Below are 17,900 nucleotides of genomic sequence, written 5' to 3' on the forward strand. Positions count from 1 at the left end.
TGTGTCTGGCATTGTGTGTGACTCACTCCGATTCTCCACACATCTTTTCCTGCCTGTTCAATGCTGGTGACATTCCTCAACATTGGACACACTGGTAAAGTGATGTTAATACAGTGGGTCTTTCCCACACCCAGCAGGACATCCTGGTTAGCTCCCTATCGTTAGAAAAGTCCCCACTGCAAAGCTCTACCCCAGAGGGAATGCAGTCAGAGGGCTGAGGAGAATCACAAATCCAAATGTGGGCACAAGGACAGTGTCGCATTTGGGAGTTGGCTGTGGTTTAACTCATCCAATTGTCTCAGTGACCTCCTCCATCCATATTGGCTATTACCTCTTATTTAGTCAATCTGCACTATCAGTACATTGGCTGAAACGCTCCGGAGAGCATTCCAGGTTTCCGCTCAAAATGTGCTTCCAAATGAGTCTGGGCAGCCCTCTCCTGGAAGAGACAGAAGACCTTCCATTTTGGCTTCAGACCCTGATTCCAATCTTGGCTGTGTGGTCCTCCTGCAAAGAACATTCATGTCTCACTTTCTTTCTCTACAGATTCTACCTTATTTCAGTGTGTTCCTGTGAAATGTGCAGTGAATGTAAAAAGGTTTCCAACACAGAATACCTGCAGGGCTCAGTCGATTAAGCATCCAACTCTTGATTTCGGCTCAGGTCATGATCTCATGGTTTTGGGATCGAGCCCTGCATCAGGCTCCATGCTGACAGCGTGGAGCCTTCTTGGGATTCTCTCTCTCCCTCTCTCTGTCTCTCTGCCTTTCCCCCAACTGGTGCACGTGCTTACGTACTCTCTCACTCTCCAATTAAATAAATAAGCATTAATTATTTTTTGTCACGCATTGGCATGGATCCAGGCATGTTCCTCCAGCTGCTGAGTAGTGAGGAGGTAGCTGCAGAAATTGTGGCTAATGAAAATCTGAAGGTGAACTGAATAGTGCTCACCTAGTCAATGGAACAAAGGTATTCTAGACTAATGGTTCCCTCTCCTACATCGAATCTGTCACCCTTCAACTACAACCTAGACCTTCAGAACATTCTCTTGAAACGTGAATCATGCATTCACTTTTATTGATCACCTCCACTGAGAAAGGCATCGTGCTATTCATCAGGAGTATCGCTTTTGGGGCACCCACGTTGCTCAGTCCAACTTTTCGTTTTGGTTCAGGTCATGGTCTTGCAGTTCATGAGTTCAAGCCTCACATCAGGCTCTGCACTGACAACATGGACTGCTTGGGATTCTCTCTCTCTCTCTCTCTCTCTCTCTCTCTCTCTCCCCTTCTCCCTCTCCCTCTCCCTCTCTCTTTCTCTTTCTCTCTCAAAGTAAATAAATAAAAACCTTGAAAAACTTTTTAAAAAGTTTTCACAGCATCTCAGTAAATATTAATGACTCACAAATCCCCATCATAGACTTCGGGAATTTACCAATACCCTAAACTTTTTTTTTATTTAAGAAAAAATGAAACACAGTATATAATTTCTTTCATTTTTCTTCAATGCTTTTTCACTTGATTAAGATTTACATGGTACTTATGTGCCTAAATACTTACTGTACGTTTTTAGTGACATTTAAACTCTGAATTATCTTTTCATAAGTTTCTTTAGGCACATTGGTTTCTATTTTATAGGAAACCCTTATCTTTACGTCACAAATAGGAAGGTATATAATTTTCAAATGTTACAAGGATGGTTCTAAATTTCAGGTAACCCTCTTCCCGAAATTGCAACTACTCATTTAGTCTTTAATGAAAACGGAAAAACCAAAAACAATTGCATTAACGTGTCACTGTGTAGGGGCACGTGGCAAACTCAGACAGTTGAGCGTCCAACACTTAATTTGGGCTCTGGTCATGATCTCACAGTTCTGAGATCAAGCCCCCATAGGGCTCCGCACTGAGCGTGCAACCTATTGAAGATTCTCTTTCTGCTCCTCTCCCCCACTCTCTTTAAAATAAATATAAAAGTAAAATTTTATTTTTATTTCTTTTAATGTTTACTTATTTATTTTGAGAGAGACAGACTGAGCAGGGGAGCAGCAGATGGAGAGGGAGAGGGAAGATCCCCAGCAGGCTCCACAGCTGCCAGTGCAGAGCCCATTGTGGGGATCAAACTCATGTACTATGAGATCATCACCTGAGCCCAAACCAAGAGTTGGTGGCTTAACTTTAAGCCTTTGGCACCCAGACACCCCTAAAACTAAAAATTTAAAGGTATCATTGTATCAGAATCTGGTGACTAAGAAATCCCTCAAAGAGCAGTGAGCCAAGATTACTGGGAGACTTGGAACACTAGCAAGGCTTAACTGCAAAGAATTTAACAAGTGGCCACAAATTTTCCTACGAGGAGCTAGGAACTGCAGATTGCATTTGGTGATGCATCGAAATGGCATTGCCTCGTGGTACTGTTGCACAGAAACTCCAGGTCACCTCCTCTGTCTCTATTAATTTGGATAAGCTCCCACTAGCAAAGCATGACCCCGCCCTCCAGTTATACAGGCAGCCAGTAAGCAATACTGGTCTCCATCCTTCCATAATCTGTCGGCAGCTGTCATGACCAACCGGCAGCCGGTGGTTCCAAATGAGTGTGCCAGGGACAGCCCTCCATCCCAGTTGTTAATCTTCACCAGAGGAGGTAATCCAACCTTGGTGTTTCTTCCCAAGTATTTTGCAAAAGCCAATCTGTGACTTTAAAATCAGCCACCATCTGACCTGAGAACGCTTCCTGAGACTCAAAGACATCGGTATCATACGTTGTTAATACTGCCTTTTCCGGAGCTTATGGAGCATATGTTGACCCAAGTAAAAATGGATCTTTTGCATCCTGAGGCACATGCATAAAATCTCTCAAATATGCCTTCGGTTTATAACATCTGGCCAGAGATTTTTTCCTCTGCCATCATCAGCGTCTCTGAAGCACCACCAGTCAGGAAAGAAGAATTTGTAGCTGAATGCCCTGATCTTTGAGAACTGTATCTTTTCCCGGTAGTCTGAAGGGGACAATATCAGCTAGGAGTCCTTCATCCAGTGCCTTCGTGGCCAGGCTGTGCAAGTACAGCACGTCCTCACCCTGGTCCAGTCAGGAAACTGCAGAAGCGGTGGCCAGCCCATCTGCAGAGTGGTCCATGGTCTCACCAGTGCAGAACTCCACCAGTGCGGGGAGCTTGGATGATAGGAAATTCAGACTGACCCAGAATCTTGGCCTTATTGAGACCAACCATCATTTTCCTTACTTCCCTTGAGTGGTGAACAGGGACGTCAGGCAGTAACTTCATGACCACATCACACTGCCCAGAAGCAATCAATCCAATACCTGTAGTTATGGTTGGTTGGCAGAGATGAAAGGCATGGTGACCGTGGGAGCAGGAGTCTTGTCTGAGAAGCCAGCTCGGAGCCCAGCCTCTCCAGCCACACTGCCAGTTTTCATTTCCCATGTAACTGTGCCAAAGATGACCCTATCAGCGGCTTCCTTTGGGGCATTGGTCTGATGCTTCAAAGCCAAAAGTGCTGCTCTATCCAAACCATGTGGCATCAGATCCTTCGCTGATGTGTCTAATTGCAAAAGTGGAATGTAAACACCAGCCACCACTGCGATGCTCCTCGTGTTAGGTTTGGCTAAGGGGTTCTTTAATTTGGTCTTGGCGACTGGGGCACCCCTTGCTTGGAGGAACAGCTTCAAGTTCTTATGGAAAATCTGAGGCCCCATTCTAGTGCACTGGCAACATTTTTAAATGTGGCAAGACTAGACTATAACTTATTTCTTAAGCAGAAGAAAATAATAGAAGTACTTGAAGGTCTGAATCTGATTTTGTTATTTTTTAAATGTTTATTTTTGAGACAGAGAGAGATAGAGTGTGAGCAGGGGAGGGGCAGAGAGAGGCAGAGACAGAATCTGAAGCAGGCTCCAGGCTCCCAGCTGTCAGTGCAGAGTGTCATCGTGCTTGAACTCATGGACCGCGAGATCATGACCTGAGCCGAAGTCAGACACTCAACCAATGGAGCCAATAGGGCACCCCTGAATCTGTTTTATAGACAGACTATTTCTAGAAGTATTTAAATATGCTCGTTTGGAGTCTCAGTCTTTGTACTGACCTAACGCTTTTCAATATGTACCAATCAGTGCTGACTATTGGTTGATCAATTCAACAGTTGGGAATGATAGACTGTTCACGATACCCTCTATTCTTGACTTTTATTTCTTTTCTTTGTCTTTCTCTTTTTCATATAGTAAGGTGGCAGAATAAAACAGCTGGATTTTTGTGTATGTAGAATAATCTTGAACTATTTGATAGGTCACAAATCCTCCCCCTGAGATCTGCGTTCATAATTCCATCCTGTAAGGTATGTGTGCATACACTCATGCACACACACATACACATATATACACAGACTCATCAAAAGCTGATGGTCAGGGGCGCCTGGGTGGCTCAGTCGGTTTGGCATCCAACTTCGGCTCAGGTCATGTTCTCACGGTTTGTGGTTCGAGGCCCGCATCGGACTCTGTGCTGACAGCTCAGAGCCTGGAGCCTGCTTCCGATTCCGTGTCTCCCTCTCTCTGGCCCTCCCCCGCTCACACTCTGTCTCTCTCTCTCAAAAATAAATAAACATTAAAAAAATTTTTTTAAGTTGATAGAAAATAAATGATGGTTATTGGCTTCTTCATATACATTTTTACTCAGGTGGAATTATGAGTAAACAGTTTGAATCAGCACTGAAGGCTGTTTCATTAATGTCATTTTTTTTTGAAACTCTATAAAACTTCCTGATAATTATTATTTTCCAGTCTTTGGATTCTTCGCTTCTGGAGTTCTGCTGACAAATTTGCTTTCTCTTCATTTGTTTGATACATATATCTGGTTTCTGTGCTGCAGTAAAAATGCCCACTGAGATTTTTCTTCTTGTTTTTTCCCTTCTGTGAAGAATTTTTGCAGAGCTCCAAAGGACATACAGAAAATACAAGATAAGCTACTGCATGAAATAAAATTCATAAAACGCCCTTCCCGAGTGGTTCTCTGAGAAGCATGCACCTCTAGTTTCTGAAGACTGCCAAGTTTATCTCTTTGATTCAATGGTACGAGCCACCCTCCAATTTCGTCCTGCGGATGTAGGATAGTTTACTTTTCAAGTCGGTCATAAAACACTCTGTTTATAAAGTACTTAGCTACAGTGCACCATGCAAAGAATAACGTGATAAAACACACAGAAGCTCTTTCTTAAGGAATTTGATTTTTGAAAGCATCACAGCACAGTGAATCATCCTCAAAAATCTGCCCTGCAGGATTCATGGTTTCAATTAACGAACGGTTTCAAGGGCCAACACTCCAAAATTCGCCAACTCAGGCCGACATCTGCTCTCCCGTCCTACTGTCTTTGACAATAGAGCTAAACACAGAATCCATTTCCCAGTTTCAAAAAGGCAACTATTCACACCAGTTGCTTGGTTAACATGTTTCATCATACATTAGCCAGTCATCCATCAGTGAAGTTGTTCAGAATTAATTTTGTGACAATAAATAGCACATGTAGCAGACATGATCTGGAGTAGGAGTTCCCCAAAGGTTTCACAACGTTGCAACCATTGACATTGGGGCTGGGCAGTGCTTTCTCGGGGGACTTGTCCTGTGCTGTGCAACGTATTACACAGCATCTCTGGCCTCTACCTTTTCCATACAGGTAACCAACCAACCCTCGTCTGCGTTGTGATAACTGAAAATGTCTCTAGACACCGGGGAGGGAAAATTTGCCCATGTTGAGAAGAGCTGGAATTCTCAATTTCAAGATTTTTAAAGCACTATGTTAAACCACCCTGGGGGATTCCAATATGCAGCCAACTTGGAGAATCAGAGGCCTATTCCTTTGTGGCTCAAAGTCTTGTCTCCAAACAGGGATAATCCCATGACAGCTTGTTAGGCATGCAGAGTGATGGGCCTACAGGATCAGAATGTGCATTTTTCCCAGACCCCCCAGGCCCTATCCGTGAATATCAGGTCTTCAAAGCACGTTCCTCTCTTGTCTGAGAATTCTCCATAACTCCCAAGTCCCGCCAATTGGGCAGTCCCTGCTTTGGTCAGCAGGTCAGGTGGGAGAAGATACGTGGCTCGAGTGTCGGAATTGGGGCAGAATCCATTCCTAGCGGAGAGTAAATCAGATTTCCCCTAGAGAGTTTATGTAACTGGAAAAGACTCAAGAGTTTGTGTGGGTTCTTGTTGGAAGACAGGAAGGAAAGGAGCTGAACAGAGCGGTGTGAGGAAAATGGCCGATCATGGAGGAGTGCCTCTTGGTTTTGTTCTGCAGAGCTTTCTCCTCTTTCTTTCTTTCTTTCTTTCTTTCTTTCTTTCTTTCTTTCTTCTCAGCCCTGCTTTACAGATTTTCCTTTGCCACCAGCTGTTGCTGAACAGCGCATCAGCAGATTTTGACTTCGCCTGCGAGGGCTATGCTCCTCATGACCAGTTATACCCAGCCAAAAAATGATTCTACTTTAATCGACGTGGAGTGGGGTGGGGGATAAAATAATGATAGTAACACTATGCCATTAAGTTGATAATGAAAATTCTATAGTCACACATTGTTGCTTCAAAATTTCTGAATGGCCATGTGATGAAAACATTTAAAATGGGCATAAAAATGGACAAGTACTTTACTGCCTAATACTGTTTTAAAACAAACACGTATTTGTTTAAATATTTTAAATGAACACATATTTGGAAATAACCCAAAAGAATGAAAAAGGAGAGTTAAAAACAACTCCGTGCTAGTGAATAAATGAGTAAAAAATGTTTTGTAAACTGATAGAAAGATCTTACAGCCATGAAAACATGTGGCTGGAAAATGTGTGGCTGTATAAGGAGGGAAATGTGAATGAAATACAGAGACGAAGCTTTGTTGTTTAAAAAAGAGATTGTGGGGGCGCCTGGGTGGCTCAGTCGGTTAAGCGGCCGACTTCGGCTCAGGTCACGATCTTACGAGATCTCGCGAGATCTCGCGAGATCTCGCGTGGTCTCGTGAGATCTCGCGTGGTCTCGCGAGATCTCGCGTGAGTTCGAGCCCCACGTGGGGCTCTGTGCTGACCCCTCGGAGCCTGGAGCCTGTTTCCGATTCTGTGTCTCCCTCTCTCTCTGACCCTCCCCTGTTCATGCTCTGTCTCTCCCTGTCTCAAAAATAAATAAAAAGTTAAAAAAAATTTAAAAAAAAAAGAGATGGTGCACATTTTTAGATTTTTGTTTTCATAAAGTTAGTCAACCCATGAGAATGTGCATGCGTTTCTAGGATACAGGAGACCTTAGATAGAGTGTGATTGTCTGTAAGGCTTAGATGGCACAAATTCAGGTAGCATCTTGTTTTAAGTAGTTTTCAATCTACAGTAAAGATATAATGGTTTCAATGTAATTGCTTCAAGCATACCCAGGTGCAAGAAATAGGAAACAAGTTTTTTGTCTATAGTAGTGGATGTGTTTCCAGAAACAAGTACTTTGTCTGTAGCATCAGATGTGTATCTGAGCCACGTTTAACCTATTGCTTATTTATGTTCTCACGAGCACAAGTTTGGATGTGGATAACTTGGGTGTGCCTGCCTTCAGAAGCTTGATGCAGTTAATGTGACTTTTTGAACTCAGCAGGATCTCTAAGCCTCTACCTCTTGAGGCATGAAATTAGATGGCTAGAACAGTGGGGCACAAAGGTTTTATTAAAGGGACGTTAACACACAAGACTGAGTGGAGTGCCTGGCAAATTATTCTCACTTAATGGATAGCAGGTGTCATTCTCATTGTTTCCAATTATGTCATCAACAAGTTCATATGTGAGAAGATAATTGTGTGGTCAGTGCCTTCTTTTTTACAGATTTTAAGCGCTAGTGTTTTATTATGATTCATAAACATTAATATTTTACTATTTATTAATATATTAAGGCATACTTATTAAACTTCAATTGATAAAGATGGTTTAATGAAATTGATGGAAGAATACCCACTGATCTTTGAATTACTTTTTGAAAATCTGGCTTGATTAGATACACACAAAGATCAAATTCTTTTTTTAGAAGCCCTAATGGAAAAGTACAAAGTTTTTCTCTAAATTTTTTTTCTGTTATTACATTTAGATGACCTAACCTATTGGAATTACTTAGAACTCTAACAAACCAAATTGTCCACAACTTCTATATGCTGTTTTTTATTCCCTTAGAAATGTGTTCCCGGTGGGGTGCCTGCGTAGCTCAGTTTGTTAAGCGACCAACTGAATTTCGGCTCAGGTCAGCATCTCAGGGTCATGTGATCAAGCCCTGCGATGGGCTCCTCTTTGAGCGCAGGCCTGGTTGGGTCTCCCTGTCTCCCTCTTTCCCTCTCCCCCGCTCATGGTCTCTCTAACCAAAGAAAAAATAATGTCTTCCTGGGGAGATACCAGCACCACAGTAGTTTTCAATGTCTACTTCCTGTTATAAACCATTCATTTTCCTCCAGCTCAGGATTGCTGTCCTGTAACCTAACCCACAGCACATGTACACACCCATCTTAGCATATTTGCTTCACCCCTAAAGACACTGGGGCAGGTGGAAGTGATGAAAACAGGATAAGTGCTCCGGCTCCTTGATGTGTTGTGAATAATAATCTTTCCTTCACCTCTGACCCAAGATCTCACGTATTCTGCCAACATCCATGAAATGGTGGCAGGCACCTCACTGAGTTGCAAAGAGGGAAAAATCGAAAATCCTTCAGATCTTGATGTGCGTAGGAGTCCACATCCTTAGATACTAAGTTTGAGATGTTTGTATGGCACTTAGGAGTAAGCATTCTTAGTATTTAAAAGTTTCACTTGTCACAATATTGTTTCTGTTCTCTTTGCAAAGATTTTATTTTAAGTATCATTTATTTATTTTGAGAGAGAGAGAGAGAGAGAGCATGTGTAAGCGCAAATGGGCAAGGGGCAGAGGGAGGGAGGGAGAGAGAATCCCAAGCAGGCACCACACTCAAGAGGCGCCCTACACGGGGCTTGATCCCATGACCATGAGATCATAATAAGCACAAATCAAGAGTTAGTTGCTCAACTGACTGAGCCACCCAGGCACCCCTCTTTGCATAGATTTTCAAATCCACCTAATCTATGTTTTTTTTACACTATTTCCATTTTTAAATGATTTTTGAAAGATTTTATTTTTAAGTGATCTCTACACCCAACATGGGGCCTAAACTCACAACCCAGAGATCAAGAGTCACACAATGTTTTGCCAACCAGGCACCCCTACACTGCTTGCATTTTTAATTCTAATCACCCAAGATCAGATCCTTGGTTCTTTGTAAAAAAAATTTTGAGTGTGGTTACATATATACATACAAACCAATTTTTATATTTTCTTTTTGCAAATCATAGGGATTTCTTTTATTCTCAATACTAATTAAAACAGTTCTTTTTTTAATTTTTTAATATTTATTTTTGAGAAAGAGAGAGCATGAGCAGGGGAGGGGCAGAGAGAGAGGGAGACACAGAATCTGAAGCAGGCTTCAGGCTTGTTGCTGTCAGCACAGAGTCTGAGTTGGGGCTTGAGCCCACGAACTGTGAGATCATGACCTGAGCCATCCAGCCGCCCCCTAATTAAAACAGTTCTTAATGTTAGCAGTTGCATATTAGCCTAAACAATGGGCATTAAAAAAAAATCCCAACGGGGTGCCTGGGTGGCGCAGTCGGTTAAGCGTCCGACTTCAGCCAGGTCACGATCTCGCGGTCCGTGAGTTCGAGCCCCGCGTCGGGCTCTGGGCTGATGGCTCAGAGCCTGGAGCCTGTTTCCGATTCTGTGTCTCCCTCTCTCTCTGCCCCTCCCCCGTTCATGCTCTGTCTCTCTCTGTCCCAAAAATAAATAAACGTTGAAAAAAAAAATTAAAAAAAAAAAAAATCCCAACGCCTCCCTAGAGCAGTGTGACAAAATCTCTTATTAAATCTCTTAATGCAGTTTGTAATGTGTTTCCCATTTTTATTTTATTTATTTATGTTTATTGATTTTGAGAGAGAGAAAGAGCATGTACACATGAGTAGAGGAGGGGGATAGAGGATGTGGAGAGTGAGAATCCCAACTGCGAGATGTGGGTCTCCATCCCACAAACCACGAGATCATAGCCTGAGCCAAAATGAAAACTCAGATGCTTAACCAACTGAGCTACCCAGGTGCCCCAACGTGTATCCAAATTTTAAAACCATTGGACTAAAGTTGCAAACGGAGCTGTCCTTGCCATGCCTCGCTTGTGTGCTTCTCAAACTTTAAGGTATGTAAAAATCACGTGGTGATCTTGTTAGGTTTCAGACTGTCATTGTTTGGAGGGGGAGCTGTTAATCTGCACCTACAGTAGGTCCACAGTTGAAATCATTGTTCCTGCCTCAAGTTGAAACTTTGAGAAGCAATATCGTAATGGTAATTCCTGCCAAAGAAAGCTAAAGCAAAATAGTATGAAAGAAAGAAAGAAAGAAAGAAAGAAAGAAAGAAAGAAAGAAAGAAAGAAAGAAAGAGAAAAAAAAGAAAGAGAGAAAGAAAGAATGAAAGAAAGAAAGAGAAAGAAAGAAAGAAGGAAAACATGACCCAATAATCAAACATTTCACCTACTGAGATGTAGAACATGCTTTTTATTTATTTTATTTTTTATTAAAATTATGTTTAATCTTTATTTTTGAGAGAGAAAGAGAGACAGAGTGAGAGCAGGGGAGGAACAGAGAGAGAGGGAGACATAGAACCCAAAACAGGCTCCAGGCTCTGAGCTGTCAGCACAGAGACCGACGTGGGGCTTGAACCCATGAACCGTGAGATCATGACCTGAGCTGAAGTCAGACGCCTAACCGACTGAGCCACCCAGGCTCCCCACATGCTTTTTAAATGACCTTTTTTTGGTGAGAGCACTGAGCAAAAATCGGAATCTAAGAAAAAGATAGAAATGGTTATGCCAGGGTGTCAGCAGACTGTCAGTGTCTATCCAATGCACTGAGTTTTGCTACCTAAATCAGCGTCTGGTACAGAAAAAGCTCACAGAAGTGTAAAGTTGTAACCAACTGAACGCCCCCTGCCTTGTCTTGACATTTATGTAGCTGAAAGGGGCCATTACTTTAGGAAGTGCTCTCTCTGAGGCGTGATCTTCATTAGAACCACAGTGTCGCTTCAGTCATATTTCTTGAGTACACTGTCCTGGACAGACAAACATTGAAGTGAATTGTACTGTGACACCCTTACCATGTGGGTCATGACAGGTGGTCTTAATGTGGTTTTAAAAGCAGACTAATTGAAACACTGGGACAGTACCAGCTTTAGAAATACCTTCCCTGTTCATGTTAACCCTAAACAGTGAGTCAAGTTCAAAAGGCAACGAGAAACGCAAATGACATGTTGTAGCTCAAATCATACACACACACACACACACACACACACACACACACACACAGAGAGAGAGAGAAAACAGAGATGACTATACAAGTATAACATCAGGTATGGGTATGTCCAAAACACAGAATATGAATAAGAAAATAAGCATGTTAACCCATGGACACACATACATGTATCTTCATTGATGGGATGTAACTCAAACTTGGAATATAGCAGTCACAGCAGATGTATTGTTCAAATGATGGATACACATACTGTATGTTGGTGTCTGTCTGTACCTTTAGAAGGCCTGAAACTTACATGAGCCTGCAAACCAGACATGGAAAGTGCAGTGGAACCCTTTAGGATTGAAACAATTGGACAGCTGTATGACCTGGTGTGATAGGAGCTTATGTCAAGGGTCAGTGTCCACGGAGCCCCTATGGAGAATTATTTTTCGTTTCCTTTCCTTTCTTCTTATTTTCCTTTCCTTTTCTTCCCTTTCCTTTCCAGCTTACCGAATTATTTATTTGTTTACTGAATTGATCTCTACACCCAACATAGGGCTGGAACGGATGACCCCAAGATGAAGAATCTCATGGTGTTTTGACTGAGCCAGCCAGGTGGCCCTGGAAAATGTTTTCTAAACAAAAACAACAAAACTGCACCACAAATGATAAGCAATAGAAGGCCACTTTCTGTGACAAATAGAGCATAAAAGAGTCTTACTTGCTGAGATTTTGACCGAAGAAATGGCAGTGAAATGATATTTATTGTTATGGACACATAAACGTGCATGAGTGTATATGTATGTATATGTAAGAATATGTATTCACCGGGTATACGCGCATACTAGGTGTTTTTACATGTGCAATTTTTGAATTTTTACAAGACCCCGTGAGGCACTTACTATATGGAGCTGAGGCAGTACACAGTGTGAGACCTTAAATAATTTATAGGGTGTCAGGCAGGTAGTAAGTTACGAAGCTGGAAATCAACCCCGTAAGTTGTTTTTTAATGTATTAAGTGAATTTACTGGTAGTGTCCACTACTAATTAGACCAAGAATAGGTTCCTACACCCTGGAGGGCTATATGCTATTAACTAATGCACAAAAGAAACCTATTATTTAAAAAAGAAACAAAGAAATTAATAGTCCCTCATGTTTATACTAAACAGGCAGTACTATCTTTTTTTTTTTTTTTGAGGCAAATGCTTTCTAAAATTTATTTATTTTTTATCATTTACATCCATGTTAGCACATGGTGCAACAATGATTTCAGGAGTAGATTCCTTAAGCCCCTTCCCCATTTAGCCCATCCCCCCTCCCACAACCCCTCCAGTAACCCTCTGTTCTCCATATTGAAGAGTTTCTTATGTTTTATCCTCCTCCTTGTTTTTATATTATTTTTGCTTCTCTTCCCATATGTTTATGTGTTTTGTATCTTAAATGCCTCATATGAGTGAATTCATATGATATTTGTTTTTCTCTAATTTTGCTTAACATAATACCCTCCAGTTCCATCCACGTAGTTGCAAATGGCAAGATTTCATTCTTTTTGATTGCCGAGTAATACTCCATTGTATGTATATGCCACATCTTCTTTATCCATTCATCCGTCGATGGACATTTGGGCTCTTTCCATACTTTGGCTATTGTTGATAGTGCTGCTATAAACATGGGGGTGCCTGTGTCCCTTCGAAACAGCACACCTGTATCCCATGGATAAATGCCTAGTAGTGCATTTGCTGGGTCCTAGGGTAGTTCTATTTTTAGTTTTTTGAGGAACCTCCATACTCTTTTCCAGAGTGACTGCACCAGCTTGCATTCCCACCAACAATGCAAAAGAGATCCTCTTTCTCCACATCCTCGCCAACACCTGTTGTTGCCTGAGTTGTTAATGTTAGCCGTTCTGACAGGTGTGAGGTGGTATCTCATTGTGGTTTTGATTTGTATTTCCCTGATGATGAGTGATGTGGAGCATTTTTTCATGTGTTGGATGGCCATCTGGACATCTTCTTTGGAGAAGTGTCTATTCATGTCTTTGGCCCATTTCTTCACTGGATTATTTGTTTTTTGGGTCTTGAGTTTCATAAGTTCTCTATAGATTTTGGATACTAACTCTTTATCTGATATGTCATTTGCAAATATCTTCTCCCATTCTGTTGGTTGCCTTTTAGTTTTGCTGATTGTTTCCTTTGCTGTGCAGAAGCTTTTTATTTTGATGAGGTCCCAGTAGTTCATTTTTGCTTTTGTTTCCTTTGCCTCTGGAGACGTGTCGAGTAAGAAGTTGCCACGGGCAAGATCAAAGAGGTTTTTGTCTGCTTTCTCCTTGAGGATTTTGATGGCTTCCTGTCTTACATTTAGGTCTTTCATCCATTTTGAGTTTATTTTTGTGTACAGTGTAGGAAAGTGGTCCAGGTTCATTCTTCTGCATGTCGCTGTCCAGTGTTCCCAGCACTACTTCCTGAAGAGACTGTCTTCATTACATTGGATATTCTTTCCTGCTTTGTCAAAGATGAGTTGGCCATATGTTTGTGGGTCCATTTCCGGGTTCTCTATTCTGTTCCATTGAGCTGAGTGTCTGTTTTGGTCCCAGTACCATACTGTCTTGATGATTACAGCTTTGTAATACATCTTAAAGTCCAGGAATGTGATGCCTCCTGCTTTGGTTTTCTTTTCCAAGATTGCTTTGGCTATTTGGTGTCTTTTCTGGTTCCATACAAATTTTAGGATTATTTGCTCTAGCTCTGTGAAGAATGCTGGTGTTATTTTGATAGGGATATGTAGATTGCTTTGGGTAGTATGGAATCTTTTCCCATTTTTTTGTGTCTTCTTCAATTTCTTGCATAAGTTTTCTATAGATTTAAGTGTATAGATTTGTCACCTCTTTGGTTAGATTTTTTCCTGGGTACTTTATGGGTTTTAGTGCAATTGTAAATGGGATCAATCCTTGATTTCTCTTTCTGTTGCTTCATTATTGGTGTATAGGAATGCAATCAATTTCTATGCATTAATTTTATATCCTGCAACTTTGCTGAATTCATGGATCAGTTCTAGCAGTTTTTTAGTAGAATCTTTGGGTTTTCCATATAGGATATCATGTCATCTGTGAAGAGTGAAAGTTTGACTTCCTCCTGGCCGATTTGGATGCCTTTTATTTCTTTGTGTTGTCTCATTGCTGAGGCCAAGACTTCCAATACTATGTTGAATAACAGTGGCCAGAGCAGACATCCCTGTCTTGTTCCTGACCTTAGGGGAGAAAGCTCTGAGTTTTTACCCATTGGGGATTGTATTAGCATTGGGTCTTTTCATATATGCTCTCTGTATTCTCCCTCCGCCCCCCCTCCACCCCCCACTGCATCTCTGTCTTGTCTCTGCAAGCAAAAACCTCTCCCTGTCTTCCTTGGCTTCTGTCTCCCCCACTTCACCTCTCCACACCGCGTACCTGCTCAATTCTTTTCTTCAGGTTGTACAGATTGTTGTCTTAATCCTCCAATCAGTTTTCTAGGTGTGCAGGATGGTGTAGTGTTGATCTGGCTGCATTTCAGAGGCAAGAGATGCAAAAAAATGTCCATGCCTCTCCACCATCTTGGCCCCTCTCTGCGCAATAGTGTCCTTAAAAAGAAGTTGCTTCTACCTAGGACAGTATTTATGGTGAGGATTTGTGTCTGACCCTACAGGCGATGCTGATAGTTAGGTATGAGGGTCCTCACTTTGTCCATGAGGAAACTGGGCCCACAAGAGGTTAATCTGTCACCTGGTAAAACACCTAGCAAATGACAAAGTCCCTGCCCTGCCTCTTCCTTGTTCTGTGGTGTGGGCTCCATGATACCTGTGCACCTTTTCCTGCAGAGAGCATGTCCATTTCCATCCCTGTTGGCCCTGCCCTGGCCCCCTGGGTGTATGTAGTTGCTTCCCTGTCTCCATTCCCCATCGCCAGCTGTACCTGGATGCCCACATGTGTCTCTCTGTGGGCAGGTCCCACTTCTCTTTCCCTTCTGTCGTCCTACACATTTTGCAAGAAAGCAGTTGCTTTGGTGCCCTGCATTCACCCAAAGACAATGGGGGATCCAGAGCCTCATTTCAAATCCGAGTGAGATGGCTGGGCTCCACATCGTCTTTTATGTCTGCCAACACGGTCCTGCTCAGAGGAGTTATCTCTAATTAGGAAGATACGATGCCCATGGCAGGTTGTAGCGTTTAAACCGCTCAGATGCTATTATGTGGACAGTTCATCTGGCCGGCAGCCACAGACCTCACTGTGCCGAGCCCTGCTCACAGCCCTGTGAAGGATCCCCTACTTTCCACCAGGCAACTTCCTCTTTCATTTTATCAGATTATAATATTGGACTTAGTTGGACAGTGGGCTGTAATTCTTCTAGTGATCCCTCTGTGCGTCCAGACAAAACATTCTTGCCCAGCAGTCCCAGAATTGAAATTTTGCAGTGGGCCAGAATAGAGGACTCCCAGGGGCCTGAAAATGGATAAATGATCAGTTCCCAAGCTTGGTCCTGCATGAAATACTTTGACCTCCACTCAGGTATAATGCAGGCCTGTTTGAATGTCATTGTAGGAAGGGTTTTATCTGCAGGTGTAAGGAACAGCATGGAGTATCATTTTAGTACCCTGGCTGGTACATATTGCTTGGGGGTGGCTCCATCGTTAAATATTAAAGAAAAGAGTGAAGAAGGCATGAGATGAAATTGTCTGGAAACCCAGTGAATATTCTTTTACTCAGTGATGTTCTTTGCTAAGTAAAATGTGACTAACTAGCACAATATTTTTGTTTTCATTAATTTGGTTCTCAGAGGACTTGAATAAGAATTGTCAATAGCAATCTCTGGCCAAATCTGGCTTCTTCAGTGGTGTCTTGAAAACTTCTGCCCCTGTCTCATACTTTCGGGCTGCTATAACAGATACCATGGACTCGGTGGCTTAATAAGCAACAGAAATTCATTTCTTGTGGTTGTGGAGGCCGCAAGCCCAAGATCAAGGCACAGGTAGATTCAGTGTCTTGTGAGAACCCATTTCCTAGTTCATAGATGGCCGTCTTCTTGCTATGTCTTCACATTGCCAAAGGGGTGGGAGATCTCTCTGGGGTCTATTTTATAAGGGAACTAATTCCATTTTGAGGGCTCTACCCTTATGACCTAAACACCTGCCAGAGGCCCCATCTCCAAATACCAACCCAGTAGGGAAAACCATTTAGAGGTGGGTTTGGGCTGGTCACAAACATTCATGCCATAGCACTTCTTAAGACTGGGCTGGCTTCTTGGCACCTTCTTGAAGGGGGATATGAGATAGACACAGGTAATGAATTGAGAAGCCTACAGTGTGTAGTGATTAGAAACCTCATTTTCCCCAACTGAAAATGTCCTGGAATGCTAGAGCCTGTCTCCCTGGTGTCTACTGGGGCCATGACAGTGCTCTCAAAGAAAGCCAATTGTCACAATGGCTTGTGGTCTCTCTCATGGTTTGGGAAGGATACAGAGATACTGCCTGAGAGTTGTGACTTCATAGGTTGGAGGAGTGGGGTGTGGCTCACCTGAACTTTTGTGTGACATGTAGGGAACATAGAAGCTTATGTAAGTGTAATGAGGAGGTACAGAGGTGCTAAGAAGGGCACAGTGTCAACAGAGGCTGCAGAGAGGGATTGAAGTCTTCCCTGTACAGACTTGGGAACCAGGGGTGCATGGCACACCTTCCCAGCAGGATAGATGACACAGATATGACCAAGTCCAGGATCCAGACCGCATGGGTTTCTGTGTGAGCATTCAGGGAAGCAATGTGTATCCAGTCTTCCTTCTCCTGAGCACCATGAAGTCATAGTGGTTTGCCAATGGACACAGATGTCATCTTAGAGATAAGCGTTTCTTAGTGGGGCCATGGTAGACTGAGCCCTTATCCAGAAGACCAAGCCATGTAAGAACATGAATGGAAGGAACTGTCCTGCTCAGATTTGATGGGTTGACAGTGTGTAATCATCTCCCTCTCTTAATGAAGTGGGGAGGATTAGATCTACTTTTCAATAAATCAAGATGTCATAACATTTGTTTGCACATCTGAGTATAAAATGAAAACATTTTCAAGTGGGGAAGAGACAATGGAATGTAGGTAGATGCTTAATCTCATTCTCTGTTAATTAAGCAACTAGGTAAAATACGAATTAACAAGTTGCTTTTTCAATAAAGCCCACACAGTAACCTTGGCATTTAGGTCATTTTTGGTGAAAGGTTGAAGAGAAGTCAAAGTTTAGTTATATATTGTGTTTCTAGGGGCAGAAGAAGGGCGTCCCTAAAGACATGTACAGGAATAATTCTTTCTAGACTGGAGAATGAGTTCTAAGGCTTGCCTTGGCTAAGTTTTCCAACGCACCTATGTTCTTGCAGCTGGCTCCGGGCAGTATAGCTCCCATGCGGTCTTTATGATAGAAACACCGCAGTGCGGACCATGAGAGTGAACACTTAGGGTTGTATTATTAAAAACATATTTTTGCTAGAGAGTTTTCAAAAATGAAATGTCTTGCTCCTGTGGGTCTTAGGAGAGATCTGGCTAGTTTACAA

The 17,900-nt window shown here is 42.4% G+C and overlaps 1 pseudogene; it reads right to left on the bottom strand.

Moving 5' to 3' along the window:
• Window positions 1–2,144: 2,144 nt before the first annotated feature.
• LOC122477368 lies at window positions 2,145–3,848 on the bottom strand (annotated as a pseudogene).
• Between the last annotated feature and the right edge of the window lie 14,052 nt (window positions 3,849–17,900).

Source organism: Prionailurus bengalensis, chromosome X (genome assembly GCF_016509475.1).
Source record: "Prionailurus bengalensis isolate Pbe53 chromosome X, Fcat_Pben_1.1_paternal_pri, whole genome shotgun sequence".
Taxonomy (NCBI): domain Eukaryota; kingdom Metazoa; phylum Chordata; class Mammalia; order Carnivora; family Felidae; genus Prionailurus; species Prionailurus bengalensis.